This window comes from Lonchura striata, chromosome 4, assembly GCF_050655825.1.
Source record: "Lonchura striata isolate lonStrDom1 chromosome 4, ASM5065582v1, whole genome shotgun sequence".
NCBI classification, from domain to species: Eukaryota; Metazoa; Chordata; class Aves; order Passeriformes; family Estrildidae; genus Lonchura; species Lonchura striata.
Genome location: NC_140706.1, coordinates 17,106,514 through 17,132,601, shown reverse-complemented (window position 1 = coordinate 17,132,601; position 26,088 = coordinate 17,106,514). Strand labels below are relative to the sequence as shown.

The 26,088-nt window shown below is 35.7% G+C and overlaps 1 protein-coding gene across 8 annotated transcripts in view; it reads left to right on the top strand.

The window, feature by feature from the left end:
- The window catches only part of KCNIP4 (potassium voltage-gated channel interacting protein 4), a 384,348-nt gene that overhangs the window by 264,947 nt on the left and 93,313 nt on the right, over positions 1-26,088 (top strand). The gene's annotated exons all lie outside the window — the stretch shown is intronic.

Sequence of the window (26,088 nt, the reverse complement as noted above, 5' to 3'; positions counted from 1 at the left end):
CAGCATCTCATTTTTCATCTGAAGGATGAAGCAAAAACAATGTGGAAAAATACAAATTTTCTGGTTGAAAAATAGGAAGGTGCTAAAGACTGGGAGAGGAACTGGGTTGCCAGTTTTATTATCCAGAATTATTTTTATTTTCTGGGATTATGAACAAAAACTAAGAACAAAAAATGTCTCTTTGTGAGTAGGGGGAAATCCAGCAACTACTTCAACCAGTTTCATTCAGTTCTTCTAAACTGAAAGTGTGCACTCAGTTTCAATAGATAGTGTTTCCCAGACATTAAGTTAAATATTTGAGGATTATTTCTTTTAAATCAGGCAGATGCTTCACTGAAGATAATTTTAAATTAAAATAATTTCTCTGTGTTTTATCTTTTTTTGCTAAAGCAGTTTTTTAAAAATAAAAAAAAAGTATCTGTTGCAATTGGACAAAGCCAATGTTCTAAGTGGTACTGAAAGTGAGGAAATTGCATTGTGAATTTTATATTTGTGTGTTTTAAGTTGTTTTAAAAAGTTGAGTCTTCAAGCTTGTACTGTTCTGTCTGGATAACTGTAATGAGTTTGTTGTTTACATGCTCAGAATTTTCATGTGCTCGCCTGACTTGTAATTAGTATTAATGAGGAATATTAGGTGTTCTGCAAATGTGTAAATGAAGGCCTAGCAAAAAAAATCAAAGTACGTTTTCCTTCAGTACTTCTGCAAAGCAGCTCCCTAATGCTGTCTATATCTGGAAAAAAGGAAATTGAAACTCCAAATACCTTTATAGGAATGAAGTTTCAAACTGCAGTAGTGTACAAATCTCTACTGTATGGTAGAATTTCACTGAGACAGAAGTCTCTCTTTTTCTATGGAAAATTACTGTAATTATTATGTGCTTTCTTGTACTAACCCAGAGGTGTCTGGATATTCTTAAGAATAGCTCTAAAACACATCAGACTGCACTGTTGACATACCCGAGAGTCACAGTTTCTAGACATGTGCCAACATATGAAAGAAGTGCAATTAATATTGGCAGAAAAAAGGCTGATTTCTTGTTAAGGCTTTATCACTCAAAGACATATTTAAAATTTTCTTTCATTTCATACTCTCTTGTCAATGAGCTTGCTAATGATAATAAATTTTCTTTTAGCTTTTTGTTTTTTTTTTTTTATGACATTGCAGTTATGCAATGTGATACTTAGATGGTTGTCTAACTTAACTGAAACTGCAGAGGCAAAAAAAACCAACAATCTCAATGATAACTCTAATCCAAGAGACCTGGGCACATACAGATTAGTCTATACAAAACTCAACTTCTAAACCTTGCATGTGGGCTTTACATGTCCCCTTAGGCAAGGAGACTGGATGCATGTGGATAAACACACACACACATATTTTTTGTTTTCATTTTTTTAATGACATGCAGAATGTTCATGGATCTCACTTTTAGCTCTATAATGCTACCCATTAAATGCTTTATAGTTTCAGTTGGCTATGAGAGGCAGTTCAGTTGAGGCCTGGAATTATTTCTGTTTTAGGCTATAAGTACACTTGCCCAGTTTCCCAGTGTGTGCTGTGGAATCTCCTGCATCCCACAGATGCTTAAACTCAAGGGCCGGCAGTAAAGTGGCTGGAAATGGAAGGAAGAGCCCTGGGTCCTTGCATATTCCAGATTACCTATTTCTAAGGAGTCCTCATTAATTGAATTGAATTACCTATTTGTCAGGTAAAAAGATAAAGAGGAGAAGAAAATATCAAAATATCCTAGACTTCTTTCCTAAGACCTTGCTAGGGTAGGCCAGAGCAGAGATGTTCTGATTCAAAATCTGTTGAGGACAAAGAAGAGATACTTGTTTGGTTAGTATCCTGGACTGGATCCAAAATGAAGCAACAAATAAGCCTCCAAACCCATTAATTCTGATTTTTGTAGTGATTTTTTACTTTTGTCTCTCTTCATTTTTTTTTCTTTTAATAAATGGATTTGTTAATTAATAATTTGACTCAGATTATCTAGCTTCATAGAGATTGTTGAAAAGCCTTTGGAGAGTAATAATTGTCAACATATGTTTTCTTATAACAATAAAGGCAGTGGGAAGGCAAAAGGATACTTCTTGTTTTCTGAATAAATTTCTATAGGATTATATTTGTCATGGTTCTGTGAACAGTAGCTGTTGTTAACTGTAGCCATTAGGTGCTACATAGATTAATACACTAGTTGGAAAGTCTGTGTAAAATTCCTGCAAGTATTCTTTACTTGAAAGGCCAGATTCTTAAATTTTAACAGCTACTTGCAGTATTGAAAAAGCTCATCTCAGAGTACAGAAAGAATCTTTCTAATAATGGTCATTATTCTGGATACCACATTTATAGCAGACTTGGTGGTGGCATTTGTTCATGTCCTCAAAGATGACACAAGTCAGATCATCCCATAAAGTAAGCACAAAGTATTTTGAAGCACAATTTTGTATCTAAACTAATATTTTCTTAAATAATTAGCTAGCACCTTTTTCTGGAGGCTTGTTTCTATTTTTGAAGTCACTTAAGAAAGAAAAGTCTCAATAGGACTCAAGTCTTCCAAGGAATTATCATTGTTTATGAGTTAATTAAAAATATTTAGCATAGCTCAAGGCTAATACTAAAAAGATCTCTGTGCATTCAAACAAACAGGGAACTCTGAAAATTGCAAAATCCCTTTTAACTGTTGTGTGATAAAATGGGAAGTAGTAACTGAGTTGCAGCCAATGATCCCTATGCTTTTAACAGCTTCTTGCTGTTAAGCAAAACAGCAAGAACTAAACTAACTAAATCAGTTTTCTCAAGACCCAATAGCAGACATGCGCATAATAGAGGAGTGAAGGGTGACTTGGGAAGTGCGGTGGATGAAGATTTATGTGCAATTATGATTGCTTGTGAACAGAATGGAGAGGCTTTTTTGAAAGGGGATACAACACTATGGGTAGAAAATCCTGCTCAGCTTTAAAGAAAGGGTTCTAATTTATTAGGATAGACTGATAGAGTAAGGCATTCTAAGTTTTAGGTCTTTCAGTCTTGGATTAGGAATTAAGTAAAGGACTGGGGAAAACCTCGGACAAATAGATAACTTTCTATCAGTATGTGCTTCTTCAATGCTTTCCGTAAAAATAGATGAGCAGCTATTTCACTCTGACTTTGGATTTTCAAAATTTTCAGCCCTAAGGCATCATCGTGGACTTACTGGTGTATTTGTGTTATGTGCCATCCAAGTTTCTATTCTAAGTAAATGACCTATTCATGGACTCCTGGTTGCTGAACCGTTAAATATGTACTCTGTTATTTAAAGTAAAGGTTTCTTTTTTATGTTTCTCTATCTAGTGGTAGCTTCTTTCAAGATTCTACTTAGCTTGTACTTTAAGGACCTTGGTACTTTGGTAAGCTGTTTTCCATAGGCAAGCCATGTCTGCTATTTCATCTGCTGCAACAAGAACAGTTACAGATCAATAGCCAGAAATTATAACTTTTCTTCCAATTATGCATTTTAGATTATCTTTAAAGATTACCATAAATGCTGTGTTGAAATTTTTCTGACCATAATTTATAAGTTTCTCTCAGTGGAAACATATTCCTCTCCTAACACAGTCATTGTTCTTCATGCGCCTTTTATTGACCATAGCAAGGCTCTTAGCAACATGTTATGAGACACAGTCAGCAGGCTCTGCTTGGAGGTTTGCTGGTATGCACTGGCAGAATGCTAATTTATTTAGCTGGGCTCTATGTCTAAATGCCACACATAGGCTGTGTGTTTCTCTTACTTGGAAAATGTAGAATGTGCATTGGGCAGATGGTAAATTGGCAACCTGGTGCTCCCATATACAGGACTTGAGGGCAGAAGTGGTTTCTCCTTCACATAGCTCATTAATTTGTGGGAGATGAAAGTACTGTGCTGGGGAAAAGTGACTTGTAAAAAAAAAAATGGGCAGAAAAGATGCAGAAGAGTTCAGGTGGGTTGGATTGCACTTCATTCCCTGAACTGCTCTAGGGATAACTCTGTTGTACCTTACAGCTAAGCTGCTTGAAAAAAAAGTGTTTGCTGGGGTCAGTAAGTGACAGAAAATGAAGGGCATAAACCTATAAATACCAAGCAAAGGAGATTATTCTCTGCTTTGGTTAACCATTATTATTTAAAAATAGTAATATGCTCTGAATGTGGTTAGTTGCCTGCCCTGCTGTTACACAGCTGTAACATAAACCATCCAAGAAACAAAACCTCAGGCTCAAAAAACTGTTAAAAATATAGCTAAAAATAAAACGTCGAAGTTCTTTGAAGAAAGTTTTAGACCATAGTGGGATAAATGACTGCAGAAGAATAAGTTTTTTTAAAACTGTCTTTTGTGTCTTGGTCTTTTGTTTTTGTCAGTAACTGAGGCTTTTTCCATCAATGAAATACTGTGTATTCTGGTTTTGATGTTATTCCAAAACATAGATCAATAAGATCTGAGGATTACCGAGGCTCCATCTGTTCTTGCCATGAATAGGAAATACTACAGATGATAGTGAGCAGATGTATCCTGCCTACTACAGTCATGGTCAAAACCATAGGAATATTGGATTGAAAAGGCAAAAACATTTTATTTCCAAACGGCTTTCTTCGGTCTTTGCCAGACTCTGCATTTGTCTAACAGACCTCTCAAAATCATTTTACTTTTCCCTAAGAATCTCCAAAATGTGTTGGATAATTCTCTTTTCTGTTTGCTTTGGGAAGGAGGGTGTGGGGGTAGGGGGTGTATTCTGTGGGATTTTTTTGCTTGAAACTGGCACTGTTCACAGCCCAGGTGGAAGGCAGTTTCACATCCAGTCTAGAAAAACATATAATATTTAAACAAATTAGTGCCTGTAAATTTGTGCTCACACTTCCTTTTTTCTGGCCTAATAAATTCTGAGGGGCATTGTGTACCTTGTTTTTGTTGGTTTTGGATGCCTTAAGTGCAGAAAGGAAGTTGAGCAGCAAGCAAGTATCCTAAAAATTTGCATGTCAGTATGGCAGGCGCCCTGAAGGTGATCCTTGCTTTGCCTGAAATACTGGGTGGGTTTAAAAGTAGGTCTCTCCCCTTGAAGTGACTGTATAAGTTTTGTATAAGTTGACAAGCACTATTAGGTACTTCAATTACAGGTGTTCTGTTGTTTGGTGGTTTTTTTGGTTTTTTTTTGTTTTTTTTTTTTTTTGATTGGTGGGGTTTTTTTAGGCTTTTTGTGTTTTTTTTTTTTTTTTTTTTTAGTTTTATATTTAATACTCAGGCTGAGGTGAATTTGACTGAAGTGCATGCTGGCATGACAAGTGTAGCTGCTGCTACAGAGTGGCTGAGGTGAAGGATGAGAGAGGCTTTGAAGGATTGGTGTTCCTGCTGAATTTGTAAGACTTATGGGCATAACTCCTGCCCTGTTATATCTGAGGCTGTGACTGTTGGGCATGTGGCCTGTTTTGTACAAGGATCAGAGCCTGTGACAGCTCATTTTGATTTATGACATGCTGCTTATGGGGATAGAGGTCAAGAGGTGAATTCAAAGTTGCAGAAGTGTAATGAATGTACTTGGACATCAAGGGAGATGGAGAACTCTCTTCTGGAAGCTAGCACAGCAAAACAGAAAGCAGGAGTGAGATGTGATCAAGAGAGAAAAAAATTGTGTCTAAGGTAAGTGATTAAGTTGGTACAAATAATAAGCCCTCATGGAGAGTTTAACTTATGCTGGGAAGTGGTGAAGTTTCAAGAGTTTTTTAGAAAAGGCAGGAAAAAAATAAATCTCAAATTGTTAAGGAGGAGTTTCTTCAATTCGTTAAAACTATTGTTGAACATATGATGACAATGAACAATGCTTACTTTGGTGCTACATTTCTCTGAAACTTGAAGTCAATAATTTTGTAACTAGCTTTTAATTTTTTGAAGCTGTATTTTACTCCATGAGCAATCATCTCTGATGGAGAATCCTATTCTGATTATCTCTTCCTTTTTTTAACACTTTTCTCTTAGAAAAAATGCTTTGCCAAATATTTGGAAGTTTCCCATTTAGTTTTGTAACTCACCAGTATCAGGTATGTCCTTCTCTTTTCTATGGTTTTCTGGAGCAAAGAGGATATATAGTAATACTGAATGATTTTATTTTATATAAAGTTGGTCTTTTGTAGTCATCTGCCTATGTAAAAATGTAATAATGAAATAAAAAGAAAATTCTGGCTCAGACAACTGAACTATTTTTTTGTTTAAGTCACACTGTTAACGTGGAGAAATATTGATCTCACAATGATGAAAGAATTACACCACAGGGAAAGTTGGCAGCCATCGTTGTAATGCTGCCACATGCTGCTTCCTTGAGGCTGTAGGAAGGAGTTTAAACAGTTTGATGGTGATACTTGCAGATTAAAAATCTGTAGCTAGATCATATTCAGTACCTTCACTGCTGCTCCTGCAGCTCACATGTGGTAGTGTGGGACTACCTAGGTTGCTATTATGGCTCTAAATTTGTTTTCTCTGAACCCTGATACAATAAAGCAATGGTACTTGAAGAGTGGTATTCAATCAAATTCCTAATTTTAATAAACTTCATGCTAGGCATGATGAGTTAATAAATTTTATCTGTCCTAAAATAAAGAAATCTGGTGCTTAGAACATACTAATTTGCAAAAGTAAATCACTATTCTGATCGTTTACAAGCCTCAAGTTCAAAGTTATATAAGACTAGTGACAGCTTTCAGTCTATAGGCATGTCTCTTCCTGATCCAACACAACACTAAAGGGGAAACTTAGTTTAAGCTAAGACAAATTGATAAAGAAGTTGGAGACTTTTTGTATCTTGAAAAGCTAAGATTGTATTTGAATTATTTTTTCAATGTGCTGTGGGGTTTCAGTCAGCTGAAACCAAGTTTTCCTGAATTACTGTTTCATGCTATTTAGTTACTCTCAGTTAATTAAGCACTTGAGATAAATGAGAAAGAATTCCTCTTTCAAGTTTGTAAATGGTAAATGTTTTCTGCCATTATGGGGAAGTTCATTTTTTTTTTTAATAATATTAGGAACAGGATTTTGCAAATAATAAAGACATGCTATAACTTCTGTGGATGTGAGTGAAAGCATACTAGAGTATGTGCTGAACAGTGATTACAAAATATTACTATTCTTATGTCCTTTGGATAATTTTTGGAGTAAGAATAAAGGCTAGTTTTAATGGCAATATAAGAAGACAAGGAAGTGGGGAATGCCGTTATTTGATGCTGCTATTTAAAAACCCTTCAGCTAATGCAAGGTGATATGAATTTTTATATATTTGTATTTGTCTGATGACTTTTGCCATTTTATTCTTAGCTCATAATTTGGATCAATTGCACTAAGATTTTATAATGTTCAAATGTTAAAATGGTTTTGGGTTTGTTTCTCTTTTTAGTCTTAATTGCAGTCTTGCATCTTACATCTTGAAGTCTTAAGGGAGAAAAGCCAGTCTACACTCTATTTAAATGTCCCATTATATGAGTAATGCTCACATGTAAATAGCCTTTGGGGATCTGTAGATTTGATTCTTTTGTGGTGTTATTTATAGTTTCTGAAACTATGACCAGCTGAGCCACTTAGAAAAGCAAATCTTACTTTTTTACTGGAGTCTGTACTCCATGATGCTCTGTTTCACTGTGTGTTTGCTGGACAGATAAAAATGAGGAAAAGACTGAGGGAAAAAATCTTCTCTTGACTAACACTCTGAAAATCAAGAAATCTACATAATCGATAAAAGGAGTTGACTTTATTTATTCAGTTAATCCGTGTTACAGAATCTGTGCCCATTTTTCTTATTCATGTAACATTAGCAGTGGACTAATAATTAAAAGAGCAGAACAACACAACTAAAATACTTGGAGTGTATTTTTTGCCTGAACAGACAATCTTGTTGGAAACCTTTGTGCATTCTAAAAGTTAGCTTGGCCATTTCTCTGAAGGTGTTTTTGGAGGAATATAACATAGAGCGAGTTATTGTGCTCTGTACTCTTTCTGCTTAGCAATAGCAAAACCAGGTGCTTCTGCATCACTTGTTAGAAATGTGCATGTAACCCCACACATCCTGCAGTTAATAGATAAGCACTGCAGTGTTCAGCAGGCTTTATGGAAATAATGTGGAAATTTGTAGGAAAAAAAGTGGAACAGAAAGCTACTAGTCCATGACCATCATATTCAACACATTGTTCCTGAGATCCTGAGAAGAGTCAATAAACTAAAAGCAAAAGCAGACAGAAAAAAATGCTGTCAGAGAAGACTGATGTCTTAAAAATTGGTAAACAAAGAGTCCTTTGGTACTTCAGAGGAAGGACTAAGCTTGGGAAAATAACAAATGAATAAATAAACTCATTTTAAATTTTCTTTTTCTTAAACTAGAGCAGTGACAAGAAGGGGCTATGAGTCACCAACAGAACCTCTAATGGTAGTGAATAGGAGAGATTTTTTTCCACATTGGATGGCAAGCAAAATTTAAAACAAGTTAGAACAATAAAATTATTTTAGATAATGTGTCTTTAACAAGTAAAAAAATATTTTTTTGCTATACTTTTAATTTTCTAACATAAATTTAATAGTTTTTTATCAACTACTGTTGATTTGTGGAAGAGGCAGTTAGTGTCATCTTTACATGACTTGATAAGAACTTTGCTTTTGTGTTTTGCTTTAAAATTTTGGATTAAATATAATTAGCTAGCATCTTTTGTAGCCTTTCCAAATATATCTATATCTTTTCTCATTAATATGTGCTTTTGATTTTGGTCTGTTTTGATCATGATTCTTTTTAACATTTGAGGGTGTCAGTCACCTACTTAATTTACTCAGCAGAAAATTGCTTCATCATGCTACTCTGGAATGGAAATTATTCTGTTTGTGTGTCTTGTTTCAGAAGAATGAATTTTGAAAGTACTGTTTAAACGTAATTGTGTTCATACTCTAAATGTGAGAGAGGATTCTGCTTTTCACTGGGTAAAAGGAATTCCATGATTAATTAATTCTGTTGTATTCATTTAGAAGATTTTGTGTGTGGTTGTAGGAAAATAGCAAAGTGTACTTGCTCTTGTCGAGTTTGGCAGTTAATTTAGCAACCAGCACTTTTTGAGATCAATGGCACTGGATTCTGCCCTTAATTCTGTAGCAGCACTGACCTCCAACATGAACCATTACCAGCACCCCTTGGTATTGCCTGTGCTCTCTCTGCTGGTGTTTCTTCTGGTAGATCAGAGCTGCTCAAAACAGCCCCACTGTCTTCGTACCACCCTTGGCATTGGGAAAGCTTTCGTAGCCTATGAGCTGGTGTGGACAGAGACTGTTCAGAAACTGTATTTAATAACCCTTCCTCCCTCCTTGGGCAATGTAAGACATGTTTGGAAGTGTGTCAGCATGCATTCCTGCAAGCTGAGTGTATGAAGCTGTTAGTGTGCTTTGGTTCGATGGAGTGAGAGTTCAAGAGCTGTGTTTGACAGCAGGAATAAGCAGAAGCAGCTTTCCTTGATCAAGAGAGCAGGAAGAGTGGTCTGTGGGTGGTAGAGAATACCAATGAACTGCAGAGAGGAAAGAATGGTGTTATCTCACAGGCATCTATTCATAATGAGGTGGATTTGATATGGAGTGTTTTGGGGTTTCCTTGGGAAATTTACTTTGTTCAAAGTGAGCTAGCATCTCCTGGGGGTGTTAATGAATTTACAAGTGTAAATTTTTATGGTCTAAAATACCAGTATAAAGAGATTCGATGTAGGATTAATACTCTGAAATCTCACCCCTGTATTGTAATAGCAAGAAACTCTGTGTTCTTTAAAGCCTCCGTTTTCCTTAATGTTTTCAGGGCATGTAACCTCATATCTTACACTTTTTACAGAAAAATAAAGCTGGTCTGTGACTTTAGGAAGTGTTGCTTTTTAACTGCTTTCCATTAATAGACTTAAATTTTTTATTCTTCATCATTCTCTGGTTTTGCAGACGTGAGTTGATGGACTTGCCAGAAAGTGCTCACTTTTTTCTTTTTTTTTTTTTTTTTTTTTCTCTAAAAATAAGTGGGGTGGGAGGAAGCAGTTTTGGCAGTATGAAAAGAAAGTTCAAAGAAGCATCAGGGATTGAAAGGGATGAGCTGCATTCGTAAAGGACGTAAGCCAGGAGCTAATGCTGTGGCATGTGACAGAGCTCTGCAGGATGCTGGTTTCACACCCACAACTGTGCAAAGGCCTCAGTGGCTGACAGGAGTGGCCTCAGGTGGTGATGCTCCTGTCCTGCTGTGGTTCCTGCAGTGGCACCTTCAAAGGGAGCTGATAAGTTTCATCAAGGAAAACAGGTAAACAGTGGGAACTTTGTAAGGTCAAAGGACAGAGAGCAGGTTTGAAAACTTCTTTTAGTTCATATTCCAGCAGAAGGGTTCAATAGCTAGATATGTAGCAAAACCAGCCTTGAAAATATTAAGTCATGATGCACTCCATTAAAGTAACTCAAACTACAACTATTTTATTTATGAATGAGTATTGAACATATAGGAGTATAATGCACTTTCACAAAATGTATTGCACATTTTGATCAATAGATATTTTGGCTTGTCTTTTCAGCAAGATTTCCTTTCTATATCATGGTGAAGGAAAAACAATGTAAAAATAAAAGCAATGCATGTAGTGTATCATCATGATTTTCAACTAGACTGCTTGACTACTGTGATATCCAGTTAAAGGAAATTTTATTGACTGACTTTTCCATCCTCTATGAAGACAAAGATACTCCTGGTGCCTTATGCATTACTGGAGTCACTCAAAGCAGCTGCCAATTACTTGAAGTCATGGAAACAATCCTTTCACTTTTGCTTGTGTCTGTATAGCTCTTACACAGTGCATGGCTTCTTCCTGCCAGAAAGTCCCCAAATTTACTGTTTTTAATTATTTTGCTAGTAAATATGATTAATTGGATTCTGGCTGGCTTTTTTTTTTTTTTTTTTAATCACATTAAGTATCAAAAGGAGAGTTATGCAATATACTTTGGTACCTGGTTTATCACTGGACTTCACTGATGAGACAGTCTAGGGTTTTGACATGGATTTGTGAGTCTCCTGGTATGTCATAAAGATCAAGAGAGATTTGTGGTCTTCATTGACACTGTCATGCTGAAGGTTAGGTGTTTTCTTTCACATCAGTTAAGATCCTATTGCAGCCACTAAAGCTGTCTCCTTTCTTTTCTCATACTATCAAGTCAGTTGTGATAACAACACATCATTGTGATTTCTTAAAATCATTCCTACTCTTGTGTCAGACTCATATGCTGTGTTTTTCCTTTGAGGAAAGTTAGTTTATATGGGCAATAAAATCCAAAGATACTAATACATTCAGATTTATCTGCATCTTTCAGTGTCATTAATCCTGACATTTTTAAGTTTCTTTCTTACTGAAGTTCTAGTAAACCATATAATCTATTTGGATGCTGTTTTTTCCTCTGAGAAACTTCTTCACAGTTCCCAGCACACCAACCAGTGCTGCAGATCACTATTCACAAGCTATGGTACTCTACCTGCAGCCCTTTTCAACAGCAAATTTTCACCTTCCCTCAGCAAAATGCTCATATGAAATTTAATGCATCTCCTTTCAGACAACATTGAGCGAGTGCTACTGGATTGCAAGAATATCTTTAACAGCATTTCAGTAATGTTTTCTTTAAAAAAAGTTCATCTTTTTGTTTAGCGATTTGAAGCAGCAATTCTTATTTACACTTCTGAGTAATAGTAACCAAAGATACACCATTACAAAACATTGTAATTAAATTGATTACTTAAGGAAATCATAACCCAGAATAGAGATATGTGCACGTGATTTTCTCTTGTTCCAGTGGGTAAAAGATGGTTTCCATGCCTTTACAAAGCTGAGAGTCCTCTCTACCAACTCTGGCTGTGTATTGTAAATCTTATATTTCCTTGCTAAAATGTCAACGTATCTATTATAGATGTTCTCTGGTCAGTCAGGTAATTTCTATTTATAAGTGTCTTTTAAAAGTATATGAATTATGCAATTTACTTGGAGGAAACTATTCTTATCTCATATGAGAATTTGAATTTAAGATGCATACCATAGTGGGCATAGCAAAAGTTCAGGGTGAACATAGTTTCATTAAGAAATAGGACTCATAAATTATGTAGTTGATGACTAATAATACAGTTTATTTTTTATTAGAATATTAATAAGTAATTAGCAGTAACAGCCAAAAGATTGTTTAAGAGACAGCTGAAACATTTCAGCATTGTCATTTAAATCATTAATAACACAGTAATACCATATTAATTAATTTAGATGTTATTACGGTTAGAATTTATTTCAGGTTAGTTGATATCTGGAGATATAAACTAGATTACAAATTCATAGTATTTCAATTAGACACCAAGCTTTCATTAATAATCAAATACTTATTCATAGAGCCCATATAAGCATGTGTTTTGTTAAACTGTGTGTTGATGCACAATCTTTAACTGCAGGAGGTGAAAACATTAATTCAATTGAAGCAGTAGCAAATTTATTTCTGATGCCTACTGATGTCCAGGAATTCATACACTTTGAAGATTTTCTTTGAGATATTCAGAAAAATAAAATATAGGGAAATAAATGCTCTCAGAGATGGATTGCTCACACTTTTTACACTTTAAATCAGAATAACTTTTTGGTCTTTTCTATCATGTCTCATTTATCATCCTAAACATATCTTAGTGCTGGCTCCAATTTTGAGGCAATTGAGCAGAGAAGTCATGAGGTTCAAAATGACATGGTCATGATGAGAACACTGGAACGGGCTCTGAGCAAAAAGCAATGTTCGAAAACTTCAATTTTTCTGGAGAACAACAAATCAAACATACCATACCTGCTTTCAAGAGGGCACCAATAGCAATAATCCTGCTTCTCTGCCACTATTTCCCAGCATGAAACTTAGCAGAACAAGGATGATCCACACAGGCAGGATATGTCTGAAACATGAATAGCAAAAGGTTATGAATGTTCACATGTCAGCCTACAGCAAGGTATCAATCAGCTCTTGCAAGAAAGGAATTATAAAATGCAGCTAAACAGCTGGAAAAACCTTTCAAATAGAATTTATTAATTACTGTGATTTTTTTATTGATAAAATATATTACATGTTCTCAGGGATATTTCATTCATTGGCAATTGGTTTTGACAACGATGCAGTGGGAATGTATGGAAGTAATGCATAATTTAGAATATATTTATTTTTCTTAAGCTGATTTTTCCTACTGCATAAGAGAGTGAAATAAAGCTATTTAGAAATGTATTATTATTTATGAGAATTTTTGGTATAATGCAGCAGCAGAAAACAATGCATTTAAGTGTGGATATGATGCTGCTAAAACAGCTGGGGTTACTGCACTTCAGTTATATTAGTAATCAGAATATAGATAGATGGAAAACAGTATTTGAAGCTTTGCACAGTTCCAGGTCAGTTCAGTATTTGTAAAGTGAGTGTTCAGGGCAGGTTTTCTCTTCACAACACCATGATAAAGTTTCTGTTCTGCATTTGTTTAGTTAAATGCCTCATAAAATTTAAGGCATTTTGGCAATATACTTGCTGGAATGGAAGAAAGGGTGTATAAAATAAAGCCACTAAGCCATTATAGGAAATAATCTTTCTTACTATATTGACCATGCTGCATTCTTTATTTAAATAACCATACTAGAAAAAGAAATAATAGCCTAATAAAACATGCCAGGATGCATGCATTAAATCTGCTAGGAGATTGGATATTAATGACTAAAAATTCTAGCTGATTAGACAATTGTCTTTCCAATGAGCTTTTGTGTATCTCAGCAGCTGTGCCCAGACGTCTGCAAGAATGTTCTTGCTTGGAAGTTAAAGGCCTTGCATTAGTATAAAGTTGGATCAAACTCTACTTAGTTAAAGTAAAAGGCAGAGAGTATATCAATATTAACAAATATTGATATAAAAAATAACCTGTTAAATTTAAGCTTTCTTTCTTATTTTTTTTCTTCTAGGGGGGGCAGTAAGAAATCAGTGACCCACCAAAATTGTACTTGATGGGAGGGTGGAATTGCCCAAGTCCAGATACCACTCATTTTCCACTGCTCCTGCTAAGGGAGAAAAGCAGTTCCCATCCCCAGTGGAATAATGAATGCTCTGGGGAAAGTGACAAATCTCTAGGAGAAGAGTTGTATTTTTCTTTTTTTCCTTTTTGCATTTTCCAGTTGTCTTCAGTCAACTACTACTGACTGCCTGGTTCACTCTGCCTATGTAATACCAGCAATACAAGCTGGTATTTCTTAATCTGTATTTAATGCATGATGAAACAACGTAGCACCAAAGGATCCTCATTGTGTTATTCTGTATGCAAGAATAAAACAAAAAAGCAGTTATTCTTTTTCCTGTCTGTTATCATTCTCAGAACTGGTATTCAGCACAACACCTTGCTACATGAACACCTAGTTTCCTTATTAGCAGGTGGCTAATCAGGTACCAATCAAAACTTCTTTGCTGTTGCAGTACTTATCTAGCAGAATATAGATAAGAAAAAAGAACATAATGCCTTGACACAATGGCATAATACTGTGCCACAACTGCACTGCAGCTATCTTAGCAGAGATTAACATGTACAGAATAAGATGTAAAACCACACCTGAGTTTTGCTTACTTTGCTTTATTAATCCAAAACAAGATAGATTAGAATAAGGCCTCAGCATTTTTTTTTTTAGCTTCATTAAAGCTGTTTCACCTTCCAAATAAAGAGGAACCTTACTTTCTTCTACTAGTTCTACTTGGAGTAAGAATTTTAGACTCAGTGCTGCAATCTTCACTGAACAAAGCTATGAACACCAGTCAAGGCAGTGACAAAGCATGACTGAGAAAGAGGATTTTGTAGTTTTTTTAGCCAGATTGATTCTTCTTTGTTGCAAAGACCCCTTAAGGAAAAAACAACTTTATATGAAGTCCCCTATAACTTCATAATTCTCCATTATAGGGGGGTTGATACTCCACACTGGCAAGTGGTACGTTGTGGAGTCAGAGTTTATTCAGAAGAATAGCAGTAGCACATCGCTGGAAGAGGATAGTGCAGTGCTACTGCAGTGCTTATAGGTTTAGAGTTCACTGCAGTGCTAGTAAAAATTGCTGATTCAATATTGGATTTATATATGCTCCACTATGTACATGCAGATTTTAAGTAGACTAAGTGTTATATGTGGGGGATTTGTAGGCTAATTGTCTAGAGACAAAACTTAGTAACTCTGGTAACTAAGAAGAAAGAACTTCTATTTTAATTTAAGTTTTTTTTTACTTAAAGAGTTTCATCAACTGTCCGTTACTGCAGCTACTGACAAATGAGGAAGAGATTGTTGAAAAGGGTAGGATGTTTTTCAGTTATATTTAGCAATTCCAGAGGGCGAGCACAAACAATGCTTTTTGAAATAAAAGTAGCATCACCAAATATTACAAAGTTGTATGATCTTCATTGGTTTGAGCTAGTCCTATGGAGGTTTTCCATTTTTTTGGAGCTAAACTACTTTAATAGGTTTTTTTTACTTTCCTGCAGTGCCACATTGTAAAACATAATAATTTTTATTTTGCTCACCAGCAGAACTGAACAACAGAATTAAAAAAGCACAAGTAGAACTGTTGATGTGTCAGCAGTGGTGTCTGATGTGTCCAAAAATGTACAGAATTGGAAACCAAACTGTTTTTAATTATTAGCATAAAAAGACTTTAATTGGGGGACTGTGATCTGCAAACAAATAAAAAAAAATGTTGTGGTAGATGGAAGAAACAGCAAACACAGCGAAGATATTCTGTGCCATTAAATTTAGAATCACTAGTATTTGCTATTCATTTGCAACTTGGGGGGCAATATAAAGAGATTTAACAGATGTACATAGTAACTTTTATAGAGTCCTGGATGCACAGCTAGAATGATTACAGCTGTATGGAAACGGCTGTTCTTAGTTCTGAAGGAAAAGAAAACAGTAGATAAAAGATGGCAGACTGATGAAAGTGGTGTAGTATTTTATAGAGCTAAGTTCTCAAGCTATTGCAGTGCAATAGCAATATAAATCTTTGGTATTTATTCTGCAGTTGACCAGCATTCCAAAAATGAAAAGTGTGTTTGTTAGCTTCTGTCTGCTACAGTATGTATAAACAGACTGCTGGTTTTCTGCAAGTATTTTGTGTTCACCCTATAAGCATATTGGTTAATAGGGATTCTCAAACATGTGTGACATAGTTGTTTCTATATTAAAGGTTATTAAGAAGTAGAAAATATTTACATGTACTCCATGTGTAAACGTTTTTGTAGAAGATGTATTTTTTTACTTACAATGTAGCACTGAATGAGAGCATGAGTACCTGTGTCTGTGTAAATGCAACTGCTAAGAGAAAGAGTGTGATTTCTTTCAGGTCTTAAACATCCTCATGAGCAGTCACAGTTTCTCAAGTGGTTCTCCTTCCCCAACTACCTGGCCTGGAGCAGCAGCACCAGTTCCTGTCTGGGGCAGACACTTGACAAATGTGCATAGAGAAATGTGCAGCTATGTCTGCGACCACGTGTCTCATTTAAATATATTTATTCTTTGCAAAACAGCTCTTGTTGTAAAGTGCTACAGATAGCCCTAAAGCATTAGACATTCATGTGTGGTGGTACCTGCCTTTTCTTCCTTGCTTCAGGAAAGCTGTATTGCAGAGATCATTGAACAAATCATTAAGAATGTGGATCGAGATGCAGCTGGGGTCTGGCAGCTGGATCTAATACTCTTGAGCATGTCCGTGGCCCTTTTCCTCTTCCAGAAGTGGGATGAAATTTTCTGTCCTGTCAAATTTTGTCTGAGAATTTTTACTCACCCTTACTGCTTGTCAGCACAAGGCATATTCTGGAATATACTGATTTAACTACTAGGAAGTTTAGAAATGCAGAAGTGAGCTGAACACCATTCCTTCATGCCTAGAGTATGTTAATTTTGTTTTCACTGGAGTTTGACAGTTGCAGAGAGGCTGAGGTTGTTCTGACTGTTCATTTACTTCTGTGTTTTGGTTTTTTCAAGTGGCCTTTGCTGCTATATGTCCCTGAAGAACATAAAACTACCTTAGTTTTTTGTCATCCCATCCTTACCTCCTTCAGAGAGACCCTGTTTAAATAGTACCTTGGGGAAGAAAAGACAGTATCTTGAATTAAGGCATTTTTTTGAGAAAAATCTTAAGAAATATGTTTTTTTAAAGTTAATTATCCATAGATAATGTCTTCCAATGCAGTCTATTGTATAGTGCAATTTGGGATGGGGAGAAATTACTGTATTTATTAAAATTGTTTAACTATTTTAAATTTTTTCTCCAGCTACAATAAAAAAAAATATATATATAGTTCTTAACTTGATACCAGTGAGAAACTTCTTTGGGGATCAGTAATTCCCTCACTCTGCTAAAAGAGAAACTCAATTCAACAAATAAGGCAGCAAGTGTTGCTTAACCTTTATTGCAGTTGCATTCCCTTTCCCCCAAACAATTAAAAGTGAAAGAAAACAAACTTCTGGCAGTGAGGGAGCCAGACAGCCAGTGCGTTCTGGAGGTTTGTGACTCAGAGCAGATACCTCATGTATCTGTTTTGGTGAGTTAGATAGTGTAATTCACCAAGGGTATTTGCCAGTTGGCTGAACACCATATAACATTAACTTATTCCTTCAGCTGGGATCCAGATCAGAAAATCTAAGGAATGTCTTTCAGAGGTACTAAGTCTGTGAGCATATCCTGTATACTTATGTTAAGAAGTGTAAATCAGACTTCATCATAAACCACATTAAGCATGCCGAGTTGGACTGGACTGTGTTGTTTTGCTGCTGCACGTGAGCTCAGGGGCTGTGCATCTCACCGAGTCCCCCACTGTAGGAAATGCTGCTCCTGCTTGGCTGCTGGGCCTCTCTGCACTCATCTGGTGTGACAGCAAGTTTAGATTACTCCTGGTAATATCTTTGTGCTGATTATGACACTTAAAACCCACCCAGGATTCATTTCCAACTTTCTTGGTCTTTCACCATTAGAGTCTGGCTTTCGTCCTGAGCCTGCACAGCATTGCCAGTCTTGGTTGTAGCTTTGCTACAACCGTGAGATAAGTACTCAAAAGTAAAATGAGCACTGCTTGCAAGGTATTTTGAGGACAAGAGCTCTGATTTTTTTGGGGCTTTTTTTTGGTTGATTTGTATTTGTCTCATTTAAGATTATCCTTGACAGCTCGTATAGTATCAGATAATCACCAAAGCAAGCGCAGAAGTGACAGCATGCTAGGGACAGGGCAGCAAATTCTCAGACCTGTTCAAGCAGCCTCAGAGCAGCCTAATTATTCTCAGTGTGTTTCAGTGAAAGACAGCATATGTCACTGTCCTATTAGCAAAGAATAAGTTTGTAAATGGACATTAGCCAAAACAAACACCAGCTGCAGTGTGGGAGTGGGCTGAGGTCTGGGCACATTCCTGGGGGTACCTCCTGAAAGTGAAGGGATGCTCACGTTTATTTGTTTTTTGAGGGACAAACAAGACATAATGTTTTTAAACTATTCATATTATTTTCATGAGTAGAGGTTTCTAATGAAATGCTAAGGCTATGGTTGGCCTGTCATTATAGAATATTGTTTATCACTAATTGAATACCTAAAAACTACTTACTCATTTTTTTCTATATAACTATTTTGCCTAATTAGAATGAGTTCAGAAAAGAGCAACATGTTTAGAAGCTATGGAAATTGCTTCTGAGCAGCTTATGGGAATTAAAATTTGTAGCCTGGTGTGCAAATGATTACTGGGGACAAATGATTCCTGAAGTATTAATGACAGTAAAAATATTCTTCATCTTAAAAATGGCAGAGAATGGATTAGAAATCCAGCCAATTCCAAATCATGTTTGTTTATCAGGAGGAAGACACAAAGGCATCTCATTTATGGGATTTGGATATCACCATGTGCATGTCAAGAAGCATATGGAAATTAACTTCTCATTTGACCCACAAATTTGCTGTACCTATAGCCTATCTAAGCTATAATCATGGATTTTATAGAAGGTGTGGTAAACCCTGCAAAGCTACTAAAGAAAAATTTGGTCCCTGCAGCAGTATAACACAATCAAAAGTGGTGTCTGAAGTTTTGTTGAAGGTTCAAGATTGTGTGTTTCTGTATTTTGTTGCTTCCCTCATTTCAGCATCTACAGGAGTCTTATGCTGCTGTGCTTAGTTGGGCATTGTAATGATTCCTCAGGGAATATCTGCAATCTTCCTTTAACTTACTTAAGTGATAAGTCATTGTAAGCTCATTGCTCCTTTCAGGGTTTGGTTTTATCCTAAAGCTACTTTCCATTTTGCCAGAACAGCAAAATTGCTGTAGCAGAAAAATTTCCTTTGTATTCTGTGGCTCCTCAAATATCATTGTAGGTTCTTGCATCGGAATAGGGCTGTTAGCCACTGTGTTAGGTACTGAAAATCATTATGTTATGCCATTTCTTTCAACCCCTTCCCTATAAGTATTTTTTTTTTTTTTTTACTCTCTCTCTTTTGTGAAATAATGGGAGTCCAGTCACAAAAGCTTTAAAATTCCTGGACTGTTAGTACTTACACTTTTAATGACAGACTTAAAAGGCTTAAGAAGCCCCCTGAGAGTGTCAGAGTGAAAGCTCTGAATGAAAATAAAAAGAACAGAAAATTAAAAAGAGGGAATAAAAAAGACAATAAAAACTCCTTTACCTTTCATTGTGGATTTTACATGCATTTATATCTCTGTATCCATACATACATAGCTTCCTATATATATGGGCACATGTCAGTGGATAGTCATTATTTGGATAACAGAAAATGACTGAATAGGAAGCTGTGAATGCTGCTACTCTGTTCTGTCATTTCTACGAGCTTGATCTATTTGCCTCCCAGTAGTTTATTATTTACATGAATGAAGTAATTGATAATGGTGTCCTCTTGCTTCAATGTATAATTACAAAAGTACTAGTGAAAGAAGAAACTCAGCAAGTCAGACATTACCATGTTTGTCCCAAGTGTGAAAAGACTGAAGAAGACAAGGGTGTACAGGCAAAAAAACCTGTGTTTTCTTATAAGCAGGAAAAGCATATCTCAGAGGAAGGTGGGTCTCTAGAGGTAACAAAGTAGTTGGGTGTGATTGGCCCTTAGTATTTCCATTATACTGCACTTCTCCTGTGTAGATACACATTTGTGCTTAGAAATTTGGTAGTGGCCATTCCTGCTGCAGCAGTTATGATTTAATACAAAAAAAACCCAGGTCTGAAGGTTGAAGACAGTTTCATAATTTAGAGGTAATTTCATTTGTCAAACAAGCCAGTGGGCTTTGCAATAAAACAAACCAGAATTTGATTACTAAACTATTACTAAATTTAATTTAACCTTGTTTAGGAAACATATAGCTGCTCTGTAATCCTTTGCTAAAGCTTAATAAATTAAAATGCTACTGTTCTTCCCATGGACATTCCATTTAATTTACAAATCACTTGTACACTAAGTATTTAATACATATTTGTATAACATGCTGTATCAATTATATTTTTTGACAAATAAATCCACCTGTGTTATTTTGTGCTGGGACTTGGCAGTGGTTTTCGTGTGGGATTCCTTTCAGCTCCTGTTTTCAGATCAGTAATGGCAGCAGTCCTTTGATATAGATCAAAGCAAGAACAAAAGCTTAGAAGCAAGTGAGAGTCATAAGGTGAAAATGAAGAGTGGAAAAAAGAAATTAAATCCCATGCCATAGCCTAGAACCTTTATACAGCTATAACTACAATATTATATTAGTGTAGTTTATTTCAGAGACCAAACCTTTAGAAGCTTGGAGATCATATTTTTTTCCTTGATTACAAACTAGTGAAATTTATCTTGCCTGTACAGATGTTGAATTTTTCCTTTCTCAGCCTCTATTCACTTACAGTCATTAAAAATCTAGGGCACTTAGTGTAAATATTAAAGATGATATATGAAGCCTGACAAATTTAATCTTGCATAATTACACTCTACCTTGCTCTCCTAGCTAGCAAATATTTCCCTGCAATTCTGTCTTGAAAAGTAATCTGCTAGTGCAATATTGGGCTTTTGAACAGGTGCAGCATTGGTGAGATGAACAATGTGATTCCATACATTTGCATCATTTTTCTAAACATTTTATGAAAGTTACATGATGTTCTGTGATTAGCTGTAGCAGCCTACAAAAGAGGTGTTACATGCTAAATTATTTTACCCTGAGACTAATGCTTGAAAAGATATATGTAAATTAATTTCTTCTCCTGGTTCTTGCAATGCTTTATAGTAGACATAGTTTTCTTCTTCAGATCAAAGATAGAAAATTTTCTCTGTAGAAAACTGCAGTGTATTGCCTGTGAGTAAATTTCTCACGGGCTAACTAATAGGAGAATTAAGTTAATTATCCGCCAGATAACCTTCATAATAAACTCAGATTTGGCATAAACAAGAAGCTTAAGATATGCCGTTTATCTGACTTGTTTCTAGGTGCCCTTTCTCTGTTTATTTGACCATTTCATTCTCTTCTGGCTATCTAACATGTCCCTCTGGAAGAAGAGAGTACAGAAAGAAGGGCAGCTAATTAATACTTCCAAATTTTGTTTCTATTTCTATCTCATCCGCAGTTTCCCTTTTCAGATACGTTGTGGGAAAATACTGAATAGAGTCTAATGAGCTGTTATTCCCAGCCAATTAACACACACACACACACACACACACACACATTAATTGTAACACTGTGCAGATTTTAACACCTAGGAAGGCAGAAAAATTCATCAATTAATGAATAGTAATACATCCTTACCTTGAAAATGGTTCAGTTTTGGTCAGCCCCACTGTACATTAGACAACTACAAATCCGGAAAGTCTGCACAGAAATTAAAATCATTCTCAGTATAGAGAGAGAAGTCTGAAAAGACTGATACTGTTTACAAGCAGATGTTAAAAAGAAAATATAGTGAAAATACATTAACACTTCAATGTATTAGGGATCAGGTAGGTTGTCTATAAGAGCCAAAAGAAATTTGAAAAGATGAGTTTATAATTTCCAGTAAAAATTTCGTCTAAACATGGAGAAAAAAGTTATTGAAGAGAATTGAAGAAGAGAATTAAGGGAATTAAAAGAAAATACATGTCATTTTACTGTGCTAATTACAATGACAGATATGATCCAAAACAAGTTGCTGACTGGGATTAGTATAAAAGGAATGTGATAATACCAGATAATTTTGAAAGGACTAGATAACCATATTAAGTTGTAGGGAAATTTTATATCCTTATATGCTAGTAATTGAATTCTTATTTAGGTGTTATTTACATATTTTTAGTATTTAAATTTTTTTTATCCCTTAGTTGTACAATTCTTATCATCCTGTTATTTTTAAGCATTTGCTACTTCTTTTGATGTGTTAAATTAGATGGACTTGTGTGTTTTTAAATGGCAGACTTTCTCTGTTCTTAGCCAACTTTGAAATTAATGAAATTTAATCTTCTATAGCTTAGCTTTACAAATAATATTTCTGAGTGTTTTTTCTTAGGGAAAATTGATGGTATTCTACAAGGATATAGCAATCAGTTACAAAATGTACTTAGTGCATAGCACACTGTCTTATTTAAGGTGTCCTTTTTTATATTACTTGCATTTCACACAAAAAAGATTTTATTTAAAATGGTTAGAGTAGCCAGTAATTAGTTGGGATTGTTTGTGAGAAAATGTTGGGACTCCAGAAGCAGATCATTCTTGTAGATGCCACTAGTATAGACATATCTACTGTGTCCAGCTCAAAACTCACTTGGGGTCTGTGCTTCCAGTTATTGTATATCTCCTACAGCATTTTAGCACAGGTGCCTCTTGAATATTTAATTAGGAGAGAGAAATTTGTACTTGTTTTATGCAGAGGTCCTGAGTTCCAGCTGAAGCTCTCTGCTCAACCAGGCCAATTGTCTTCCCCTCAGCTCATCTTTTAGCACATAGGGAGCAGCCTACTCCCGTGACTGTAATATTGCTTCCTTAGGGCACTTCCAGCCTCCCTGCACTCCTTCACCCTTTAGGACTGCCTGAACAGGATTTTCTCTACCTTGTCAAGCCAGTGTCTGTCCAGAAGTCCAAGATGGCCTTTCTGCTGAGGTCCCTCCAGAGTTTTCTGAGAATTTCACAATTTCACAATTTTTGAAATTGTTTTATGAGGATTTCTATTTCACAACTGACGTCCCTGAGATGGCCTATAAGCACCCCATTACTCAGCAGGTGCAGTGGGACATCTCCCCTCCTCAGCTTCCTCACCAGCTGTGGTGGGCAGTTACCTGCCACACACCAAGAGCCTTCCAGACTGTCGGCTCGCTGCCGTGTTGGATTTCCAGGAGACGTTTGGCAAGTTAAGGTCCTCCATGAGAGCAAGGACTAGCAGTCATACTTCTCCCAGCTGCTTACAGAACATTTTCTGTGCCTCTTCATCCTGATAGGGTGGTCTGTACAGGCTCCCACCATGGTATCTGCCCTCCTGGCCTTTCCCCTGATTCTCACCCAGAAACACTCCACCCTGTTGTCACCATCATTGCACTCTAGATGATCAAGACCCTCTAACATACAGGGCTACCCCACTGCATCTCCTTCCTTGTCTGCTTCAAATCTGAATAGAGAAGAATTTAAGGACAGTAGAAAGTGCAATGTTTAGATGGGATAACTTCATGACAAATTCTAGTACTTTTATTTTTCCCCTCTGTGCAACCTAACGAAGAATCACAAGGAAGTTTCTCCAAGCTTAAATGTATTGCTCAAACACCACCAGAATGACTTGCAAAGTCAAAAATGAAAGCTGGATTCAGGGAAAGAGAACAAGCTAGAGCAGTGCTTGGATAAGATGTCATCCCCTGGCTTCATTTTTTTTTTCAATTTTATGTAAAAAATGGTCTTTCATTTTGTATCTGGGAGGGGTATGTTATGGAAAAATTCTTCTTCTTTCAACAACTTTCAAAATTTGTTTGTACAGTCAATACAGGCACCACATAAGAATGTGTCAGACAAGTATTTGTTTTCAAATTATTGAAAAAAATAAGAAGTGTGAGAGAAATTGCAATGGAGTTTGAATTTAGAAGGGTAAGCATGCAAAGATTTGCTGTACATATAACAGCATGTTGTTGTCTCCTTATTCAAGATTGATTAAATTTTCAAATGTTTTGGGGCATAGAATTTTTTAATTGAACTTCCTGAAGAATTCACATCTTTAAGTAATATTGATGTTTTAATCTGTTGCATGCCATATTGCAGGAAAGATTTCATGTATCACTTCCTTCTTTCTGTATTGTTCTTATCCTTGCTGCTTTACTTTCTAGGGTTAAAGCTTGGAGACTCATGAATTCAGTATATGGTTCCCCCAACTTGGAGAACTATCATGAGAAACAACAGGAAAAGTCTATTTCTTTTTTTAAGGAGGTATTCTCTGAAGTCAGTAATCAGTTACATTAATTAAAGTGGATGTTCTCAGCTTTTTTTTTTTTTTTAATTTAAACATTCTTCTGTAACTCATTTGCTGTGTAGGTAGAATTGGCCCCTAAAACTCATCAAATTCTTATTTTTTTCTCCCTGTCATCTTCTTTAAGAGGTCCAGGCCTTTCTTCTTCTGTGAAGGCAGAAAACAAAACCTTGGCTGTGTCTGGGACCTCTTCTTGCTGGGTGGCTTTCACTTGTCAGTGGGTTGGCACCTTCAGTGGTAGAGCAGAAGGGCCTCTGCTCCTGAACCACTTCAGCTCAAGAACACAAGGTAGACTGAACCTACTGCTTGAAAGGAGAATGTGGACTGACTGATTTCTCCATTTTAATAATTTCCATGAGACCATTTATTAGACATAAATAAGGCATCTTTCACTGCTGTAGTGTGTGTGGCATTATATTAGGATTATTGTTCCTGCAATATTGTAAACATTTGTTCATGCTTTGTAATTGAAGAAAAAGAACACAAATTTGAAAAAAAAAAAAAAAAAAAAGCCTAAGTAGGAATCACCTCAAGTAAAAAACAGAAGCCAGAGATGAGAATGAGGTCAAGATTGACATGTCAGAGACTTAAAAGGAGATTATATGGAGTACCTAAGAATTCTACGGGGGGAAACAAAATGTTACTTTTCTTTTAAGAGGAGAACTTAACAGGAAAATGTATTGAATCATTAATATGGAATATGAGGTAAAATAATGACATATTTGGAAGGTGCAAATGTGGGATAGTGTATTTGTTTTGATTTATTTTTACTGTGCATTTTTCTTATGACACTGTTTTATCTTTACAGGTTAATGGGAAAGTGAACTGACACTCAGACTGAGAGCATATATAAATAATGCAGAATTCACAACATTCTAGTATTAAATACCCAGAAGTGTAAAATCAAAGAATATTCTTGATTATATATTGACTAGATCTAACCTAAAACTAACTGAAGCACACACATGCATTTTTGAATTAATAAAAATATATAGATTCTAGAGTTCTGTTCTTCAGTGTGTGCAGCCTTCAAAGAAAAGCAGAAAAAACTGATAATAAATTATATATTACATTTTCTTTCTCTACGTAGTAGCCCATAAACAATGCATTGTTAATGTTTCAACTTGCTACACTAATTTAAAATTATAATGGCTTTTTAAACAAAAATAGAAATACCTGAACTTCTTGATAGCAAAAATTTTTTCTAGTCGGAAGAGTTTAGCAACCAGAGTAGTTAATACTGGACATAATTTATGTGTTTTTCTTAGTGCTAGAAAATACATTTTAATTATAAAAATGTCTAAAATATTTTTTCTGAGGCTTCCCTTCACCTTATTGTTGTGCTTTGTATAGCAATGGACAGGATTTATTTAAATTTTTAGGATGTGCACAAGGGTAAGAATTTAGGCATAACCTTGTGTTGGTTATACATGTGCTGTAAAAATATTCTTCAGAGCATATCCTTCACACTGGGTATCCTTTTGGTAATCACATTAATAAACACAGTTTTATACAAATAATTGTGTTTATTAGTTTTATACAAACTTTCTAATAAATCAGCTGGGATTCTTTTCCCCTGATGTGTAGCCTGGGTAAGATCTTCCCAGG